Genomic DNA, 19,269 nt, shown 5'->3' on the forward strand with positions numbered 1-19,269 from the left:
ATAGGGTGTAGGGGATGAAATGTTGGATTGGAATTCCTAGTTGTGTGACCCTGGGCAAGTCACTTAATTTAGCCTCTATTTGCTCACTGGGAATAATAATGGCAAAAAATAGAAGTGAGGCCCTTGTTACTGATGTAGCACACTTCAATGAGGGGCTGTTGAGATCTAGGAGAAAGATGTGGCAGACCTTATTCTGGGAGAATGAGATCCCAGAATACTTGCTGTGAAGTTTTATGGGTTTTATATACATTTATACATAGTTATATGTGTGTTCTGTATCTGCCTCTATGTTGTCTCCTTTGAGAATGCAAGCAGGGCTTACTTCATTTTTACCTTTGTGTCCCCAGTGACATGAGCAGCATCTGGCATATTTAATAAATGCTTGCTCAATTGGTTATTTGATAAAATAACTATTAGAAAAAGATAATTCTGCAACTTCCCTTTACTACTTCTGGGACTCATATTTTCTATGTGTTCCTTTTTAATCCTGTCTTAATTCTTATTGTTACAGATAAGACAGTTTCATTTTGTCTTTAGAGAAAATGGAAAATATATGGTTCCCATTCAGTTTTTATAATAAACTTTTGTGTCTTTAAAGATAGTTTTTTAAAAAGCAAAAGCACAATAGATTAGGTGCTAGCCCTGAACTTGGGATCCTAGGTACTTACTAGCTTTATGACATTGGGCATATCATTTAATCTCTCGGCTTCCGTTTCCCCAAATATAAAATAGAGATAATAACAACACCTATCTTCTGGGGTTTTTACAAAGGGTAAATGAAATAATATTTGTAAAGGATTTCACATGGGATGTGGAACTAGCTATTGTTATTTTTATCCTTTTCATTTTTCTTTATGATGAATTATCTCAGTTCTTTTTATTTTTTTCTAATAGGGAAGAAGATCACTGACCATGCTGATAACTTGAATGGAACACTACCTTTGCCTAGAAATTTAGACTTATGAAGATAGATAATAGGTTGTGAGAAATTTATCTATAAAAAATGCTCACCTAGATCTTACAAGACCAATTTTAAGTGTGTTCTGGTTTATACTGTTAATGACTGCCATAAACCTGCTACCTTTACCCATTTCCTCTTTACTTTATGGAGGGAGATGTGGACTACCAAAATTTTTCTGATATTTTGATTCTTCCTCTGTCCTCTTCTCACAATTGATTACTAAATATGCTTAAACAACAGCAAAAAAAAAAAAATATCCTTTAATGGTCTACTGAATTATCCTTCAACTAAGTAAAAATTTGTGACAAGTGTGTGTTACTGCTAAGTTGCACGCTTTTGCAGTGTCATTAAGTTAACTAGTGTTTCACTTTCTGCAATCCAAAGAGAAGCAGAATCTCACATAATTCATTTGCCAAATTGATGACTGTCGTATACAGTTTGGCCACCAGGTGACACTACCCTTGGACCACCAACCCAGGGGTTTCCTCAAAGGACAATAGTGAACTTTGTGGGTATTCCCAACAGCTCTAGCATCTCCATGGTTACCAGAGATACTTGCTTTTAAGAGCATTGTGACTTTGTATCTTGAGCACTTTTTAGCAGATGAGACAGTTCTGCTTATCCTGATTCCCGACTGATCTAGGAAAATGAAAATGGAACATTGATTTGAATTATTAGTTATACATATTTATATTTCCACTTCCATCTTCTATCTGGAGAGTTTCTTTAAGCTCAACTATATAGAGTCATTCAGAAAGAATTGTTAAAGACCAATGATGGGCTCAACACAGGGCTAAATTCTAGGGATATAAAGAAAGCAGAAAACAACCTCTGCCCTCACAGATCAAATAGTTGAATGGGAGGGAAGCATGCAAACAATCATGTTTAAACGAGTTATATACAGACTAAATTAGAGATCCTCAACAAAGGACAAAAAGGAGGAAAAAGAGAATCTGGTGTGAGAGGCACACACAAAAAATTTGGGAGATCTTGAATTTGGAAAGGAGGCAAGTCTGTCAGCAGAATGAAATAGCGAGGTCAGAGACCGGTGCTATAGGAGCCAAGAGAATTTGATGCTACTGTTCTGGGGTTGATACTATCAGGAGAGAAGACATCTGATAACCTTAAGAAGAAAGTCTAGAGAAAAAAAAATTCGAGTCTGGCCAGTTCTTGAGGCAGGCAGAGGTCACTGTACCCCTATCATAGGACTTAATTTCTTTCTCTTCATGAAAGTTTCAATATATCTGCTTCTCTTTCCCTCCCTCCCCTCACAGCTCCTGAGCAACTTCCCTTGCTTTAGTGCTTCTATTTTAATTGTACAAATAAAAGGAACAAGATGCTTGCTGATGACTACTCTGTAGAATACTGAGCCCTATCATATCCCTCCTTCCATCACTACTGTTTTACAAAGTGGAAAATCCCCTTTTAAGCGCCCTCCACTTTCTCTTGATGGTGAAAGGATAAGGGGCAGGATTCATGAATCTGGGGCCTCCTTTCAGAGGTCTGGAGCTTCAACCAAGAGGACAAAGGATTGTTGTGAGAGGAGAAATTAGATCCTTCATCTCACCAATTCAAGAAGCAGAAGCTGCTGGTCGAGGCATCCTGGGATCTGTCACGCAGCTAGCAAGTCCTTGGGCTTCCAGCCCTCAGCCCAAACTGTCCTTGGCTGCTGGGATTCCTTCGCTAATTTACGTGCAGCTTCATCACTTCCCATGTGTTGGCCCTGGTAGTGCCCACTTCTCCCTCTCTCGTTGCCTCAGCCCTCGCGGGTGGCCGTGCCAGCAGATGGGCGTGTGGCCCAGGGGTGCCTGGCTTGGCAGCCGTGCTCATCCCTCTAACCCTGAGGCGCGTTTGAGGCTTTGGGGATGCAGGTCTGAAGCTCCTCACCTTTCCTGTGACCGGGCTGAGTCATTGTTCCAGGCAGGGGCCATTGGAAACACTGATGGTACAGCTTTCAGACACCCCCGTGACTAGGCTGTGCTAGGGGCTGTGGAACATGGATCAATAAAGGCCCAGGCCCTACTCTTAAGGAATTTAGTAGTAAACATGGGGGAGGAGGAGGAGGAGGAGAGGAAAAACAGCTAACTCTTGTAGTGGGTGCTTCTCCATTGCTGCTTTATCTCTGTGGTGACCTCAAGGTTCAGGAAGTTTCCACACAAGGAATCAACAGGATTTATGAGACGAATCCATCATCTCTAGGACAGACATAACGTATTACCCTACGAGCATGAGACAATAGGAGTTGGAGATACGTCTGTACCGTGGTACAGACGACAGATTATCCCTTTTTTCCTTGAAGTCTTAGAGCGTCAGACTTTGTGATTACCGTACAGCTGGATGGAAAGTTGCAAGTGCTAGGCAAGAACGACTGGGGCTTGGAGGCTGGAACTTTTGGCTGCGGGCTGTAACTGAGACTAGCATTGTGGAGGCGACTGTAGTCATCCCAGAGAAACCAGGGACCCTGGGGATGAGGATCCTGAGTCTTGTGACTGCTGACTTTGGGGAACAGTTGGGCTCTGGGCTAGAGGAGTTAACTGGTTTTCTTACTGCTCTTCTCGCTTTCCTCGGTACGATCTCAAGACACATACACATCCTTTCTTCTACTGCTTTCCACGAGCTACACGTATACCTGCTTTGGAAATTCCTTCCACATGCCCCAAAGGGCTGAGAGGGCAAGTGGGAGGGGGATGCCTGGAGGCAGATGGTTCCATATAGAAACATGGGAGCTATATCCTTCCATTTTATATTCCTTAAATTATGTAACCACAGCATGTTAAGTGTCTGATGTGGTTGACCACCTATGGGTGTTGAAGGACCAGAGAAGGAAGAGCCAAGATAGATTGGGTACAGACTATAAGTTTAATATTTTAATGCTTGGAGTAATATGTCATTTAAAGCTCCTAGCTGAATTCTGGACCTGGCCAGAACCACCACTCTGAATTGTGGGTTGATCCCTGAAGTGAAAGCTATTGTTTACAGCCTGAGCAACATACCAGGGGAGATACTATAGCTTTTAAATAGTTGTTCTAGTCATGTACCAGAGAAAGCTTGATGAGCCTGGGCTGGTGACTTGGGTAGAGAACTATTTGTGGAATTACTCAGCTGTGTCATTCCCTTATTGGGAATGTATATACTTAATATAATGACACTTGTCTTTCTCTTGGTTTAAGGAAGGCAGCATTTGAACCATATGACCCTGAGGGAACCAGGGAAGAGTTCACAGAATTATAAATGTCTCAATAGAATAAAATGGAGAGAGTGATTAGGCAAGAAATCTGAGAGGAGGGTGAGTTTAGGCAAGAAAGAATTCTCACACCCAAGGTTGGGGATGGGATGTTCAGGGAAGGTTCCATGTAGGAGGTGGCACAGGTGTGAAAAGTAGGACAACAGCGAGAGATTGGCAGAAACGAAGGGCGATTCCATTATTTAGTGTCATCATCAAGGCTAGTCTTCTGGAACTCAAAGAACATCCACACCTACCTTTAATATGTACAAAAATAATTAGGCAAAAAGCAAGAGGAAAAACCAAGAAGAAAAAAATTGCTTTTTATCATTGTAATTTGGCAGAATGAATTGACTGAAATGGGGCTCTGGTTAAATATACCTTATTTATGAAACAGGATAAGAAAAAAGAGGAAAAGTTTGGTAGAATTACTTAAGGAAAAAAAAAACATATAAGGAAATCCAAGGATTAGGTGAAACATCCCATATAGCATAGAGTCACCCTTTCTAAGTGACCACATATAATGACTCAGTATTTTAACATGTTAGGGATGACCAGGCTACTCATGTGCTTCTATAATTTAGGATGTGAGTATTCTGAAATTACAAAGTGAATCCCTCTTTCAATAAGTTAATGACTCAGTGAATCTTTAAAAGGAGACAGCTTCGGACTTGGTCTCTTGCTTCCAGAACTTGTGGCAAGTAATGTTTTCTCTAAAACCTCTGTGAGGTTGGTATTGGTGTACGGATGATGATTTTATTCCCCTTTGCTCTCTGAACCCATTTGGATTGTGGACTCAAATAGGCACAAATTGCCCCTGGGCTCCTAGCTGCCTTTTCTGAGTTTTCTTTCCTGTGTAGATAACAGCACATCGTCCAGTTTTGCATGGGATGTTATAAAATTGAAGCCCAGGGGTCCTAAGTCCAGTGAGTGTAGCTTTTTGTGGGAAAGGAAGCTTTGGTTCAGAGAATACAACCACTGGCAAAGAAGCTCAAGCTCCTGGTCTGTTTTCTAGAGAGCAGGGACTTTGAAGGAAGCAGTACAAAGTAGAGATGAAATGTAAACTACTTAATTAGCCAACCTTCAAACCATTTTATATTCTGATAACTTTTAATCTCTCTGGAAAATATGACTTATAGTTATAAGATTAATTGTTAGATCCTGTTTTAAGCAATTCTGTCAAGGTACTTTGGGGGAGTGTATAGGAAATAAGTACAGTCCTATATTATTGAATACCTTTTTTACTCCTCACTCTGAGATCTAGGTATGAACCAAAAATTAATCTTTCAACAATTCATCCTGGGATGCTAGGATTGGGATTTAACAAGCCAAAGAGTATGCCAAGGTCATGCCTCTCTGGACACTAGCCAGGGTGAGGAGTAGAGAGTCTCAGTGAAGAAGGGAGTACACACAATGATTCAGCTCCCTGGGCTCAGCCATGATTCCTTATTCTTAGACAAGAAACAGACAAGAGAAGCATGGAAAACCTGTGGATACAGGGCAAATGGAAGAAAAAATGGAAGCAATTTTGTCATCACAGTGTACTACACAGAAAAATGGATGAGGAATTCAGGGAACAGCCAAGCCTGGCACCGAGGTATATTATAAAAATGATGGGAGACTCCAGCTAAGGCCCCCTGATCCCCAGCAGCAACAGCCACTGACCCACTGTCCCCAGTCAGTAGATAGGCAGAGGAGGTGGCTTTCTCCTCACCTACTAGCCTGCTTCCAGCCTGGCCTTCCCAACCATCCTCCAAGGAAGCAACTCCTGTGAAGGGGGAGCCAGCTGTGGTGGCAGCTGCCAGCCGAGTGCCAGCCACGGACCAGGCACGCCAGCCCAGCAATCCTGCAGGAGAGATGGGAGAGCATCGGGGCCCTGAATCCAAGGCTTTGAGAATAGCCGCCCAACGATTGTTCCTATGGGTGCTACAGGAGCAAGTGTTCCTGAAGACCTAGGAAATAAAGTTCTTGCCCTTGGCGCTGTCAAATGGTTCAACATCAGAAACTTGGTTTGATCAGTGGAAAGGACATTTAAGAAGAAACGCTGATGTCTGCTTTGCTGCTGCACCCTCAGGACCACAGAATCTTTCCATCTGACTTGCTGCTGAGGTCTTCCATATTGCCTTTCTCATTAGAATATGGGCTCTTTGGGGGCAGCCCCGTGGTGCAGTGGATGGTGCACCACCCTGGAGTCAGGAGCACCTGAGTTCAAATCTGGTCTCAGCCACACCCTGGGCAAGTCATAATTGCCGCACATACCCAAAGAAGCAGGGAATCTTTTCCTTCTCTTAGCATTTTTTCTAGGTGCAGGGCATAGTATGTTATGTGTAACTATTGCTTACTAAATGCTTTATTTATTTATACCCATTCTAGCCTGGGTATCAGCTGGTACTCTCAGCCAGAATCAGAGCGGGTAATAATTACTTATCTTGTCTTAACATCCTTCAAATTGTGGAGAAAACAAGGGGAAATTATGTGCTGGATCTGGTACTAATAGATTAATGTAAATAATGGGAACTTTAAGGAAGAAGTGACCATGGACTCTGATAGGGAAAAAGAGGAAAGCTGGATATTGTCCACCGTGTGCCTTGTATTTTAGGAAACCAGATTTCAGAGGAAAGCTAGGTAAAATACCTCCTCTCACAGATAAATCTGCAGGGAAAGTCAACCCAGGAAGTAGGAGAAAATCTCAGGAACAAAATTCTAAAGACAAAGCATAACAATTCCATAAAGGAGAAAAGTGCAAATTGTCTGCATATGGAATTCACACGCCAACTTGGGTTTTTTAAAAGATATGCACCAAAGATGGAAGAAAGCACAGGTAACAGAAGATGAATTTAAGAGTCCTATAAAAAATTTAAGCCCTATAAAAATAGCATCAGCAGAGCTAAGGCTCAGAATTAACTGTGTCTGGCAAGGGAAAAAAAGGACATTTTCAAATCTGTTTTGGGGAAATGAAGATCAAAGTACATGGAATGCTTTGCTTCAAATATATGGAATAATGATCAACAATATAGAGAAGGAAAAACTGCTCAGTGGTTATTATTCTATTTTCTCTGCCAAGGAAAATGACCTCTGCACTGGAAACGAGAGAACAAAAATAGCCATTGGATAGTTGATATCCAAGAAAAGTTAGGAGATAGTAAGAGAACACCTACTTGGCATATGATAAATTCAAGTCACCTAGCCCAGAACTATATACTCAAATACTGTAAGAACAAATTGATTTTATAACTGAGCCAGCCATTGATTTCTGAAGGATCATGGAGAATAAGAGAGGGCTGAAGAACAAATGTCTCATTTTTTTCATAAAAGGAGAGGTAGAGTCTGCAAACTATAGGCCACGGAGCTTGGCTTTGATTCCTGGGAAATAGTAGAATAAATCATTAAAGAAATTGTTAGTGACTCCCTTGTGGCAGTGATAAAAGCATAGAGCTCAGCTCATGTTAGACAAACTTTATTTCCTTTCTGACAAGGTTGCTTTGATTTTTACAAAGCAACTTCCACACATCAGTTATGGTTCTGTCCTTTGGGATTAAACAGGGAAATCGAATCCTTATTCCCTGTTAATTTCCTTCAAGTCTTTGATGATAGCTGTTGCTTTCCCCTGGATCTTCTTAGTTCAGGCTAAAAATCCCCAAATCCTTGTACCAGGCCTCAGATCTTGGACTCAATGCCTTTCAAAAGGGGATCTGTGCTGTTGCCTTGTTTTGGTTGTGGGAAGTGACTTCACATATATAATTGATAATACATTTGCCTTCAGGGGATGGGGGAAGAGGCAGAAGGAAAGGAGAGAATTTAGAATTCAAAATTTTAAAGATTGTCTTTACATGTAACTGGGAAAAAAGAAAACATTGTATATACATATATATTCTCTATATATCCATATACATGAAACTAGGGGAAAAGAAAATACATAAATTCTATACATACAGCACAATACATTTTACATAAACATACATACACACACATACACATAAAACAATTTGGTCGAGGTTTAAAAAAAAGGTCAATCACTGAATCAGATTAGGTATATAATATGTAGAAGCAATCAAACACAATTGTATAGTAATATATAAATCTAAAAAACCCCAGTTATTAGAGGAAGGCCTTCCTGTTTTGACATAAACTACTGCGAAAATTGGATAGCAATCTGGCAGAAATTAGGTTTAGACTAATACCTCAAAGCAGTTAAATGATATTCGCATACTATAATTTGTTCAGCTATTCCCCAATTGATGACAACCCTCTTTGGTTCTCGTTGTTTTCTTCAGTCTTCCTCCCTTTTATTTCCACTTCAGGATCAGGTAGTTTGTTTTATTTGCAACTATTTCCTTTCTGATATTATCCTTCCTGTTACCACCTAATTTGGCCTGTGCATTAGAAATCCTTGGAAGTCCTTTATCCCATTAACGACCTTTTTCCCCCTATAGAATTATACTTACCTTTGCAGAACATGCCATTCTTGGTTTTAAGCAGAAGGAGAATCTGTAGACTTCTTGATCCCTTCCAAGGGTCAGATGCAGAGAGGAGAAGCCCCAGGAGGGTCTTAAGGATCCTGATGCTCCCTTTCTGAAAGACAAAGGAAGAGGTCAGTCAGAACAGGGCATAGAAATAGTTTCTCTTCTTCTTTTACTTACGCTTATCTCCTGAGATCTGACTTGTGATGGGGAGGAGGTCAGGCTGACCTATGGTAAAAGGAGAAAACCAGTAAGTCCATTAATTATGGATGAACCAGAGACAGACATAAGAAAATTTATTTTCCTATACTTATCAACTTTATCATTGAGTCGGTCACTTTAGGGCATGGGCTGTACTTAGCTTTTTTGTGTGCCACAGATCCTTTTAGCAGCCTGGTGAAGCCCATGGACACCTTTATTTTTTTTTTTGTTTGTTTTTAAAGCTCTTTGTTTTCAAAACACATGCATAGTTTGAAACACTGACCCTTGCAAAACATTGTTTTCCAAATTTTTTTTCTCTCTCCTTTCCCCTCTCCACTCCCCTAGATGGCAATATATGTTAAATGTTCAGTTTTATATGTGTTTTATCACAATTATCATGCGGCACAAGAAAAATCAGATCAAAAAAAGAAAAAATGAGATTTTTACAGATTTTAACAAAAACATGAAAATACTATGTTGTGATCCACATTCAGTCTCCATGTCATCTCTTTGGATGCAGATGAATGGCTCCATCACAAAACCATTGTAACTGGCCTGAATCAACTTGCTATTGAAAAGAGCCATATCATGGATGCTACCTAAGAATAATGTTTTTTTTTTTTAAATTCTAGGTATAGAAAGAAAAGAATTCTGTAGACCAGTTCACGAGTGACCTAATTCAATACATCAGATATGTGTATACACATAACATGTTTACATTCATTTTCTTTTTCCCTTCTGCCCAGCCTTCAGAGCCACTACCTCACCCTTGCTGAGGGAACCGGGGAAGAAGAATGCTCTGTGGGTATTGACGGGGGGTGGGGGGGTGGGAGGGTGGGGGGGGGGCAAGAATCCTGAAATATCCGGTTGATGGAGAACTGGAGAACTGGCCTCAAGAGTTGCAAAGACCTGGGCTGAAATCATGCTTCTGACCCCAGATTGCTGGTGTGATCCTAAGCAAAATCTTTTACGTTTTTTGACAATCATTTCCACATTTGGAAAACTTGAGATTTGGAGGAGATAACCTTTGAGATCCTTTTCATATTTATGGAGCCAGTTTCCATTTTTTCTCATTAAAATTTTTTTTGATTAGTTGGGAAGACTTTGAAGACTTCCCAAAAAGAAAATCTTTTAGGGAAAATGACCCACATGTGCAAAAATATAACAGCTCTTTTTGTGGTACAAAGATAAGTTATGATATATGACTATAATGGAATATTATTATTCTATAAGAAATGATCAGCATACTGATTTCAGAAAAACTGGATGATCTTACATGGATTGATGTTGAGTGAAATGAGATCATTGTACACAGTAACAAGATTGTTATGATTAATTATGATAGACTTAGCTCTTATCAAGGCAGTGATCCAATACAGATGGAAAATACCATCTGCATGCAGAAGAGAAGCATAGAGACTCAATGTGGATTGAAGCACACCATTTTCAACTTTTGATGTTTTGTTTTTTCTTATATTTTTTTCCCCATTTCTTCTGATTTTTCTTTCATGACCAATGTGAAAATACGTTTAAAATGATTATACATGTATAACATATCAGATTGCTTGCTGTCTTATTGAAAACTCTTTTTTTTCATAATTATAACTTTTTATTGACAGAACCCATGCCTGGGTAATTTTTTACATTATCCCTTGCACTCACTTCTGTTGAAAACTATCTTTACATGTAATTGAAAAAATAAAATACTGATAAATAAAAAAATGGGAATAAAAAAAAGAAATTCTCTCTCTTGATTCCCTTGACATCTTTCTCCTACTCAAGGCTTTCAGTTATTTCCTAGGATAGACACATAGGAAACATGCGTGGCCAGAATGTACCTGTAGCCAGCCAGCTCGTGCCCCTGCTCTTGGAGATTCATGGATTTCTTTTGGTGAGCCCATCTGTTTCTACTGGGCTGACATTTCAATGGCTTTAGGCAATATGCAGTCTTTTGGGATACATAGTCTCTTTTGGGCATGTGCTATGGCTATGTATGGTCTTTATTACCTGTTGGTCTCTCCCCTAACTTCTTGTTTGATGCTGTTGTGAAAGGTAGATCCACTGTACATGGAATCATAGAGCTTCTCTTTGTTTTCTATCATCAGTCTTCGCCAGAGTATACACTTGTCCTTATTGCAGAAAAGTTGGCTTGGCTGAAATGCCACTTTTCTGCACAGAAGATAATTTGCTCCATGTGCCAATCTGTTTGGAACATAAAGAAATCCCAGCTAGCTAATTCTCTCAGGTTTAAACCTATTTCTTGGTCACCAAGGATCATGTCTTGATCAGGGGTCTCATTAGGATCACTTGGGATCAGAGAATTCATGTAAGTCCTTGCTAAAATTTTCCCATTCAACATCCACTTAAAGGCTAATCTTTTAGAAAACTGCCAGGGACTCTTGGAGTTCAGGGTTTCTCTGTTTCTTAACTCCAAAATTCTTTTAGTTTTCTATGAAAATAAGTGAGACCATGAAAAGGCAAATGAACAAAACTAATCCTAGGGGGGCTAATAATATTCTTGGCCTTTATATGCATAGATATAGATATTTATATACAATAGCCTCCCCCACTTCCTTGATGCCCATAGAATTCCAGAAATCTCAGAGACAGAAAATACTTCAAAGCTTATCTAATTCAGTATATATTCAAGCAGAGATTTTTTTTTTCAAAAAGGGATTTAAAAAAGGAAACATTCCCATCAAGGAGTCACTAAACTTCTATATATTGCATCAGGTCATAGGGAACTTGCTACTTCCCAAGGCATCCCATTTTATTTTTGAACAACTTTGGTTTTGAGAAGTTTTTCCTTGAGACAGAAATCTGCATCTCTGCATCATCTTTCACTTATTGTTCCTGGATCTGGGTACAAGCAGTACAAAATGTAATAATTGTAATTCCTTGTTCAGCCATTTTCCAATTGATGGCCATCCTCTTAAGTTCTCGTCCTTTTCTTCCCCTACATCATAGCCCTCCAAACACTTGAAGAGAGCTCTCATGATCCACTCAAGTCTTTTCTTTTCTGGCTAAACATCTCTTACTCTTTCAGCTGAGCCTCATACGGCAAGGTCTTCAATTATCTTTGCTATCTTATCCTATTCTATCATATCTTCTCTGAACATGATAGAACATAATTCTAAATGTAATACCTGTAACTAGGCAGACTATTCCAGAGGTTTTAACAAAGAAGCGTTCAGGAGAACTATCCTTCATACTGGATATTACACCTACCTATAGACATACACATACACAAACACGTATCCACAGGGCTGTCCTTTGGAGGATGATTTCCAAATTAATCTTGTACGTAGGCTGTGTATATACAAGTTATTTGTGCATTGTGTTTTCTTTTGAACTTCTTTTTCTCTTCCATGAATTAAAAAAAAAATCTAACCTTAAATTAGAACACAGCCCTTTGTAAGGATAACCATATAGGCCGCTGCCGTCATGGACTGTGGGACTGTGTCTGAGAGTATTGCTGGGGAATTCTGGGAGAGAGATGCTGGGAAGCAGTTGGTGTGTGTAGGTGCACCTCCATCTTGGAAACATATGGGGAGGCTGTCCTAATTAAGCAGTGTGGCAGGTGCCAGGGGAAGAACAAGAGAAACTGTGGGGCTAGGCTGACCTGGTGGGGGGAGACGCCCCCGCAGAGATATTTTCTCTTCCCTCTGCTAATCTGAGCTTTGAAGTGGTGAGTTCACCGCCCACCTCCCGCCTTGTTCAAGCAGAAGGGGCAAGTCAGAAGTTTAGCTCTGGCTAATGGATTGTGCTGCTCAGCACGCTCCTCCTGGGCTGCTTTCTCTGATACTGGATGCTTCCTGGCAAAATTTCCAGAAAATCAGCGCTCTGAGTTGTATTTGAGTTGCTGTTTGGTCCAATGGCTTTTGGGAGAAAAAAGAGTCTAGAATTCTGATTAAAGCGGTAGCCAATGGCAACTTCAGCCCCTTCCTGAAGGACCCGGGATAAGATAGAAGATGTAGAATGAGACCCACGTTTTTGAATCTAGCCAATATGGGAATTAATTTTGTTTGGCTGTACATATTTGATATGGGGGAAGGGAAGAAAAGAAAAGAGAATCTGGAACTAGAGCAAGAGTTCTTCCACTGAATGATTGGCTCACCCCCAGAAATCATAAATTCACTGGACCTTGTTGTGACTACTTTCTAAGTCAGCTTTAGGCGATAAAGGGGAGAAATAAATACATAGCCGTAAAAGGGATCTATAAACTGAATTTAGGAAAGGAATATGTATACACATGTACATATGTTATGTGGACCCATGTTTATATGTGTGTATGGGTCTACACGTCTATATTTATATAACTATCCCAAGTATAACTATAACCAAATACAAAAGGGGATGGGGGGAATGGCTGCATTATTTTGGACTCTTCTGCTACACTGGGAGACTTTATCAAGCTGGAAATGTGTTCAAAATTTTGTTCATGTGGGATCTGATTCATGCTTTTTATGGTTGCTTCTATTTTTTTTAAACTTAGGAATATTATTTCCCCCCCCTAAAGTTGAGAATTTGTTTATTTTTAAATGAAAGCTTTTTTTCCCCAAAATTATACATGGATAATTTTCAACATTCATCCTTACAAAACCCCATGTGCTAATTTTTTCCCTGTCTTATCCCCACTCCCTTCCCTAGATGGTAAGTGATCCAATATATGTTAAGCATGTGCAATTCTTCTATATATACTTATATATTATCTTGATGCACAAGAAAAATCTAATCAAAAAGTAAAAAGAGAAAACAAAATGCAAGCAAACAACAAAAAGAATAAAAATACTATGTTGTGATCCACATTCAGTTCCTACAGTCTTTCATCACAAGACCTTTGAAACTGGCCTGAATCATCTCATTGTTGAAAAGAGCCGCATCCATCAGAACTGATCATTGTATAATCTTGATGTTGCCATGTACAATGATCTCCTGATTCTACTCATTTCACTCAGTATCAGTTCATGTAAGTCTCTCCAAGTGTCTCTGAAATCATCCTGCTGGTCCTCTTTGTAGTGGCCAGAAACTGGAAACTGAGTGGATGCCCACCAATTGGAGAATGGCTGAATAAATTGTGGTATATGAATATTATGGAATATTATTGTTCGGTAAGAAATGACTGGCAGGATGATTTCAGAAAGGCCTGGAAAGACTTACACGAAGTGATGCTGAGTGAAGTGAGCAGGACCAGGAGATCATTATATACTTCAACAACAATACTATATGAGGACCAGTTCTGATGGACGTGGCCATCTCCAGCAATGAGATGAACCAAATCAGTTCCAAATGAGCAAGAATGAATTGAACCAACTACACCCAGTGAAAGAACTCTGGGAGATGACTAAGAACCATTATATTGAATTCCCAATGCCTCTATTTTTGTTTGCCTGTATTTTTGATTTCTTTCACAGGCTAATTATATACTATTTCAGAGTCTGATTCTTTTTGTATAGCAAAATAACTTTGGACATGTATATTTATTTTGTATTTAATTTATGCTTTAACATATTTAACATGTATTGGTCAACCTGCCATCTGGGGGAGGGGCTTGGGGGAAGCAGGGGAAAATTGGAACAAAGGGTTTGGCAATTGTCAATGCTATACAATTACCCATGCATATAACTTGTAAATAAAAACTTATTTTAAAAAATCATCCTGCTGATCGTTTCTTACAGAACGATAATATTCCATACCATTCATATACTATAACTTATTCAGCCATTCTGTAATTGATGGGTATCCATTCAGTTTCCAGTTCCTTGCCACTACAAAAAGGGCTGCCACAAACATTTTTGTACATAAGGGTCTAAATTTAGGAATATTATTGATACTATAAATTTATATGATTCACAGAATCTGATCTTTTTTTGTGAAGCTGACTGGAATTTTGGAATTTATTTTGTTGCTTTTCTAGAATCTTTTTTGTTTTAACAATTATATACTGGAATGAAGAACACAAAGGCTCAGGATATAACCAGAGGAACACACTCCTATTATAATTGTGGATTAGGTGCTCATTATACATTCTGGAAATACTATAAAACATAGATTTGGTCATATGAAACTAAAAACAAATCTGATCTAGCTTTGGAAAGCTGACTCAAGGCCAGAGAAGGCCTTGGACTCCAAGACAGTCACACTGATATTATCACTGATTGCTTAGAAGTCTATGATTATTCCATTCCAGGTCTATTATTTGGACTCACAGGACCCCATACAGAAGTGATGGTAAAAATTGAGAATGTGGAATGCAATGCTGTCCTGGTCAGTGTACCACAATTAGCCATCACTTTTTGATAATTTTTTGGAGAGACATTTGAGAAAAAAAGCAACATTTGAACTCATTGACAAGAGCTTGGACTTGATAGGTTGAGTGATAGTCTTTGTCTATTTATTTATGTTTTTGATATATCAAGGCGAGTTTGATGTTCCATAAGGAAGCTGTGTCATGAAGAAGTGATAATTAGGTCTTCTTAATGATACTCTATAATATGTTCATATACACCAATGCTCACTAAAGTTAGCACAGAGTAGAATCAGTTGTATTCAAAATAATAGCAAGATACTGCCAACAATAAGTTGGCACTCAATACCTTCACACTTTTGACCATCTCTTCAGACTTTGTAGAGGCTTACAAGGCAATAGAGACAAAATTTTCCAGTAAATTTCTCTGACCTTTTTTCCAAGTGTGGATTAAATCCTGATGTCTTTTAGCTTGAGCCTTTCATCAAAGAATTCAGTAGTTTTTATGCCTCCCAAATAGGAGTGGTAACAAAGAAGAATGGGAAGATAAGAATGTGTGTAGATTTTGAGCTCAAGAACCAAATGGGACCTGTACCTCATGTGGTGGGTTCAAGATGCCTTGGATTTTCTGCTGGGTAGCCCGTGATTCTCAATCTTGGATTTTTATAGTGCATATTCATTCCTATGGATGAAATAGATAAAGAAAATACTGATTTCATTTGTCTAACTAGATTTTACCAGTTTAGATATATGCCCTAAGATATCTCAAGGGCACCTATTATTTTCTTCTGATTGATAGAGAAAGTACTTGGTGACATGAACTACATGGAAGGATTGGTATACTTCAACAAAAATCTTTGTTTTTAGAAAGACACTGGAAAGGCATGGAGAGTGATATTAGTGTTGGAGTGGTAGTAGGAAGCTGGTCTGAGATTGTTAATAGCTAAGTGCCTAAATGCCCATTTTTCAGAGTTTTTTTGTGTCATATTATGTCCTAACAAGAAGGTAGTATTGATTTTGAAAAGGTAGAATCTAAGAGACTTCAAAACTTTTCTCAAATTTAGTAGTTATTGAAAATGTAATAGCAGTGTTGTTAGAACCACAGAAGAAAGAAATGCAAAGTTGTCTTAAAGTCCTTTGGAGATTGACTAATAGAAAAATGTAAAATCCTTCAGAAACTAACTGCCTAATGCATGTACCATTTTTTGATGATAGAATTTAGCTTTATTCCTTTTAAAAAACAGACCAGCTAATGCTTTTATCTATTTTATTTTGTGTGTGTGTTTTTAAACACTTTCTAATTTTATTTATTTGTTTATTTTTGCTGAGGCAATTGGGGTAAAGTGACTTGCCCAGGGTCACACAGCTAGGTTAAGTGTCTGAACCCTGCCTCATGTAAATTCAATTAAGGCCCGAGACATCATGTCATGGTGCCATCTGAAAATGAAGGATGAACCACAGTTTGCACTGCTACACAAAGATCTCCTGCGACTGATTTTGCTCATATGGGTTCTTTTCCTCTTTTTTGCATGTTTGTAAATGGCAAAGCTAAGTCTAAAGGTATATACCAAAGTCACTAGATTTTTAAGAGCATTGTTTCAATATTAGGTAATTTCCTGTATTTCCAAGGTTCCTTCAACAATTGTCATCTTCCCCCCCCTTCCCCATCTTTGTTACTCTTACAGGTATAAGGTAAAATATTTTAAACATTATTAGTGATTTATAATATTTTAAAAATGTGGTTGTTGATAGCTTGGATTAATTCTTCAGAAAACTTCTTGTTCAGATGGTACTGAGAAGAGTTAGGAAAATAATTTATACAAAAACAGCAACATTATAAAGAAAACAACTTTGAAAGACTTCAGACTTTTAAGCAATAAACAACTATGATTCTGAAAAACTGATGATGAAACATGCTACCAACTCTTGACTGAAAAGTGATGTACTCGGGAATCAGAAGGACAACATTCATTGTTTGGCTATGATCAATGAGGTGATTTTCTTGATATTTGATATTATGGATATTTGTTATGAGAGTTTTATTTTTTGCTATCCACCTTCAGAGGGAAAAAAAAACTGATGGAGACTGAATGCACATTGAAGCATACTTTTTGAACAGTCTCTAAAACAAAATTTGGGAAGCAGAATTCTTGCATTTTCTTATGTAATATGGTAAATATGGAAATATATTTTGCATGACTGTATATGTATGATTTATATCAAATTGGATATAGATAATTTGGAATTCAAAATTTTAAAAATGTAAATATAAATTTTTTTTCATGTAAAAATTTAACAATTAATAAGGTTTTCTTTTTCTTTAGTAGGGAGATAGAGAGGTAGGAAGAAAAGGAAATAATTTTTTTAAATTAAAAAATAAAATTAATTATTTAAAAACTGCCTATTCCTACCCTTTGACCACTTACATATTGGTGAATACCTCTTAGCCTAACAAATTTTAATAATTTTCCTATGGAATTTTCTATTTCTTCTTTCTAGGTTTTGCTAGCAATATAGCTTAAAGCTAGAAGACAAGAAAAAGGAAGTAAGGGAATAGGTATGGGCAAAGAAGAAACAAAATTACTACTTTTTGCAGATGATAATTTACTTGGAAACTTGACAAAAAGTCAAGTATCATAATTGAAGCAATTATATTGCAAAATTGCAGCATATAAAAATCTAATAGTGGAATTAATTGTTCTTTTAACATGTGATGAAATTTACTTGTAAATACATCTGATTTGGGAGTGTTTTTCCTTGGAAGTTCATTTATGGCTTATTCAGTTTTTTTTTCTTTCTAATATTGAACTATTTCAATAATCTGTTTCTTCTTTTGTTAATTTTATATTTTTGCAAATATTCACCCATTCACGTATCTCCTCAAAATTATAATTTTTTGTTAGCATATTATTGGTCAAAATAGTTTCTGCTGATTTTCTTGATTTTTTTCTTCAATTGTTTATTTTTTTTTCAGAAAATCAGCTTCTAGTTTAATTTTAGCAGCTTTTTTTTTGCTTTCCATTATTAATCTTCCTTTTTGTCATTTAGTTGTGAGGTTTTGATGATTTATTGCTCTAGGCTTTTCCAGTTGCATGTCCAGTTTTTGTTAATGAATATTAATGTAAATATACATTTCTATAAAGAATGCTTTAGCTACATTACATGTTTTGATATGTTGTATCATTATTTAATTTTCTTTAATGAAATTTTTTGTTTTTATAATGTATTCTTTGACTCATCTATTCTTTAGAATCAAGTAAATTAGTTTCCAATGTTTAATTCTTTCTTTAAAGGTCTTAATTGAATGTAATTTTTATTGAAGTGTGATCAGTAAATTAGTGTTTTCTGCTTTTCTGTATTTTGGGGTGACATCTTTATGACCCAATCCATGCTTAATTTTTGTAAAGGTGCCAGAAATGGCTGACAGGAATGAAAATTCTTTTGTATTCCCATTCACTAATCACCAGAGATCTATTATTTCTAATTTTTAAAAAATTTTCTTCAGGTTCTTTAGTTTCTTTTTTATCTTTTGATTATGTTTGCCTAGATCTAAATTTGTCTAGACAATATTGTAGTCCCCCACTATTACAATTTTAATGAATATTTCTCTCTACAGTTTGATAAAAATTTAAGTATTTAGGTACTATGACACTTAATGCATGTGTATTATTAAGTATTGATATTGGTTTATCATGTGTGGTATTTTTAAGTACAATGTCATTTCCCTGATTCTCTCTTTTCATCAGGCCTATATTTACTGTAGTTTTATCTGAAATGATTGCTACCCCTATTTTTTAAGTTGACATGAATAATAACAAAACTTTCAATTTTTGTGAATCTTTATGTCCCAAGTTTGTTTAATAAGCAAAAATTTTTTATATTTTGCTTTCTAATCCATATTGCTATCTTCTTCAGTTTTATGGCATGAGTTCATCTCATTCTTGTTCACAGTTAGGATTATTTACTACCCTTTTGTTTTCTTGCATCTTGTAGTATCTTCTCTGATATTAAGTCTTTATTTTTTGCCTTTTGGAAATGCTTGGCAAGGTCTCTTCATTAAAATATTTAGAGTGTCAGCTTTTAAGTATTTGAATGTTAGCTGTTGGCTTGGCAGTTGACCAATTTTGTGTGATCCCAACTCTGGATCTTGGTGTGTGTACTTTTTTGTACTTGATAC

General features: G+C 37.5%; 2 long non-coding RNA genes across 2 annotated transcripts in view; one reads left to right on the forward strand and one right to left on the reverse strand.

The window, feature by feature from the left end:
• LOC116419413 overlaps positions 1 to 2,303 on the forward strand; it is a 4,773-nt gene extending 2,470 nt beyond the window's left edge. The window contains exon 3 of the long non-coding RNA XR_004229725.1: positions 895 to 2,303. This is a non-coding gene — a long non-coding RNA (uncharacterized LOC116419413). The remainder of the gene's footprint in view (positions 1 to 894) is intronic.
• Positions 2,304 to 7,631: 5,328 nt separating this feature from the next.
• Positions 7,632 to 11,084, reverse strand: LOC116419414. Its single transcript, XR_004229726.1, has 3 exons — positions 10,853 to 11,084; positions 8,630 to 8,872; positions 7,632 to 7,941 (listed from the first exon to the last, which is right to left on the reverse strand). It is a non-coding gene; the product is annotated as an uncharacterized LOC116419414 (long non-coding RNA).
• Positions 11,085 to 19,269: the final 8,185 nt, after the last annotated feature.

The sequence above is a fragment of the Sarcophilus harrisii genome, chromosome 5 (genome assembly GCF_902635505.1).
Source record: "Sarcophilus harrisii chromosome 5, mSarHar1.11, whole genome shotgun sequence".
NCBI classification, from domain to species: domain Eukaryota; kingdom Metazoa; phylum Chordata; class Mammalia; order Dasyuromorphia; family Dasyuridae; genus Sarcophilus; species Sarcophilus harrisii.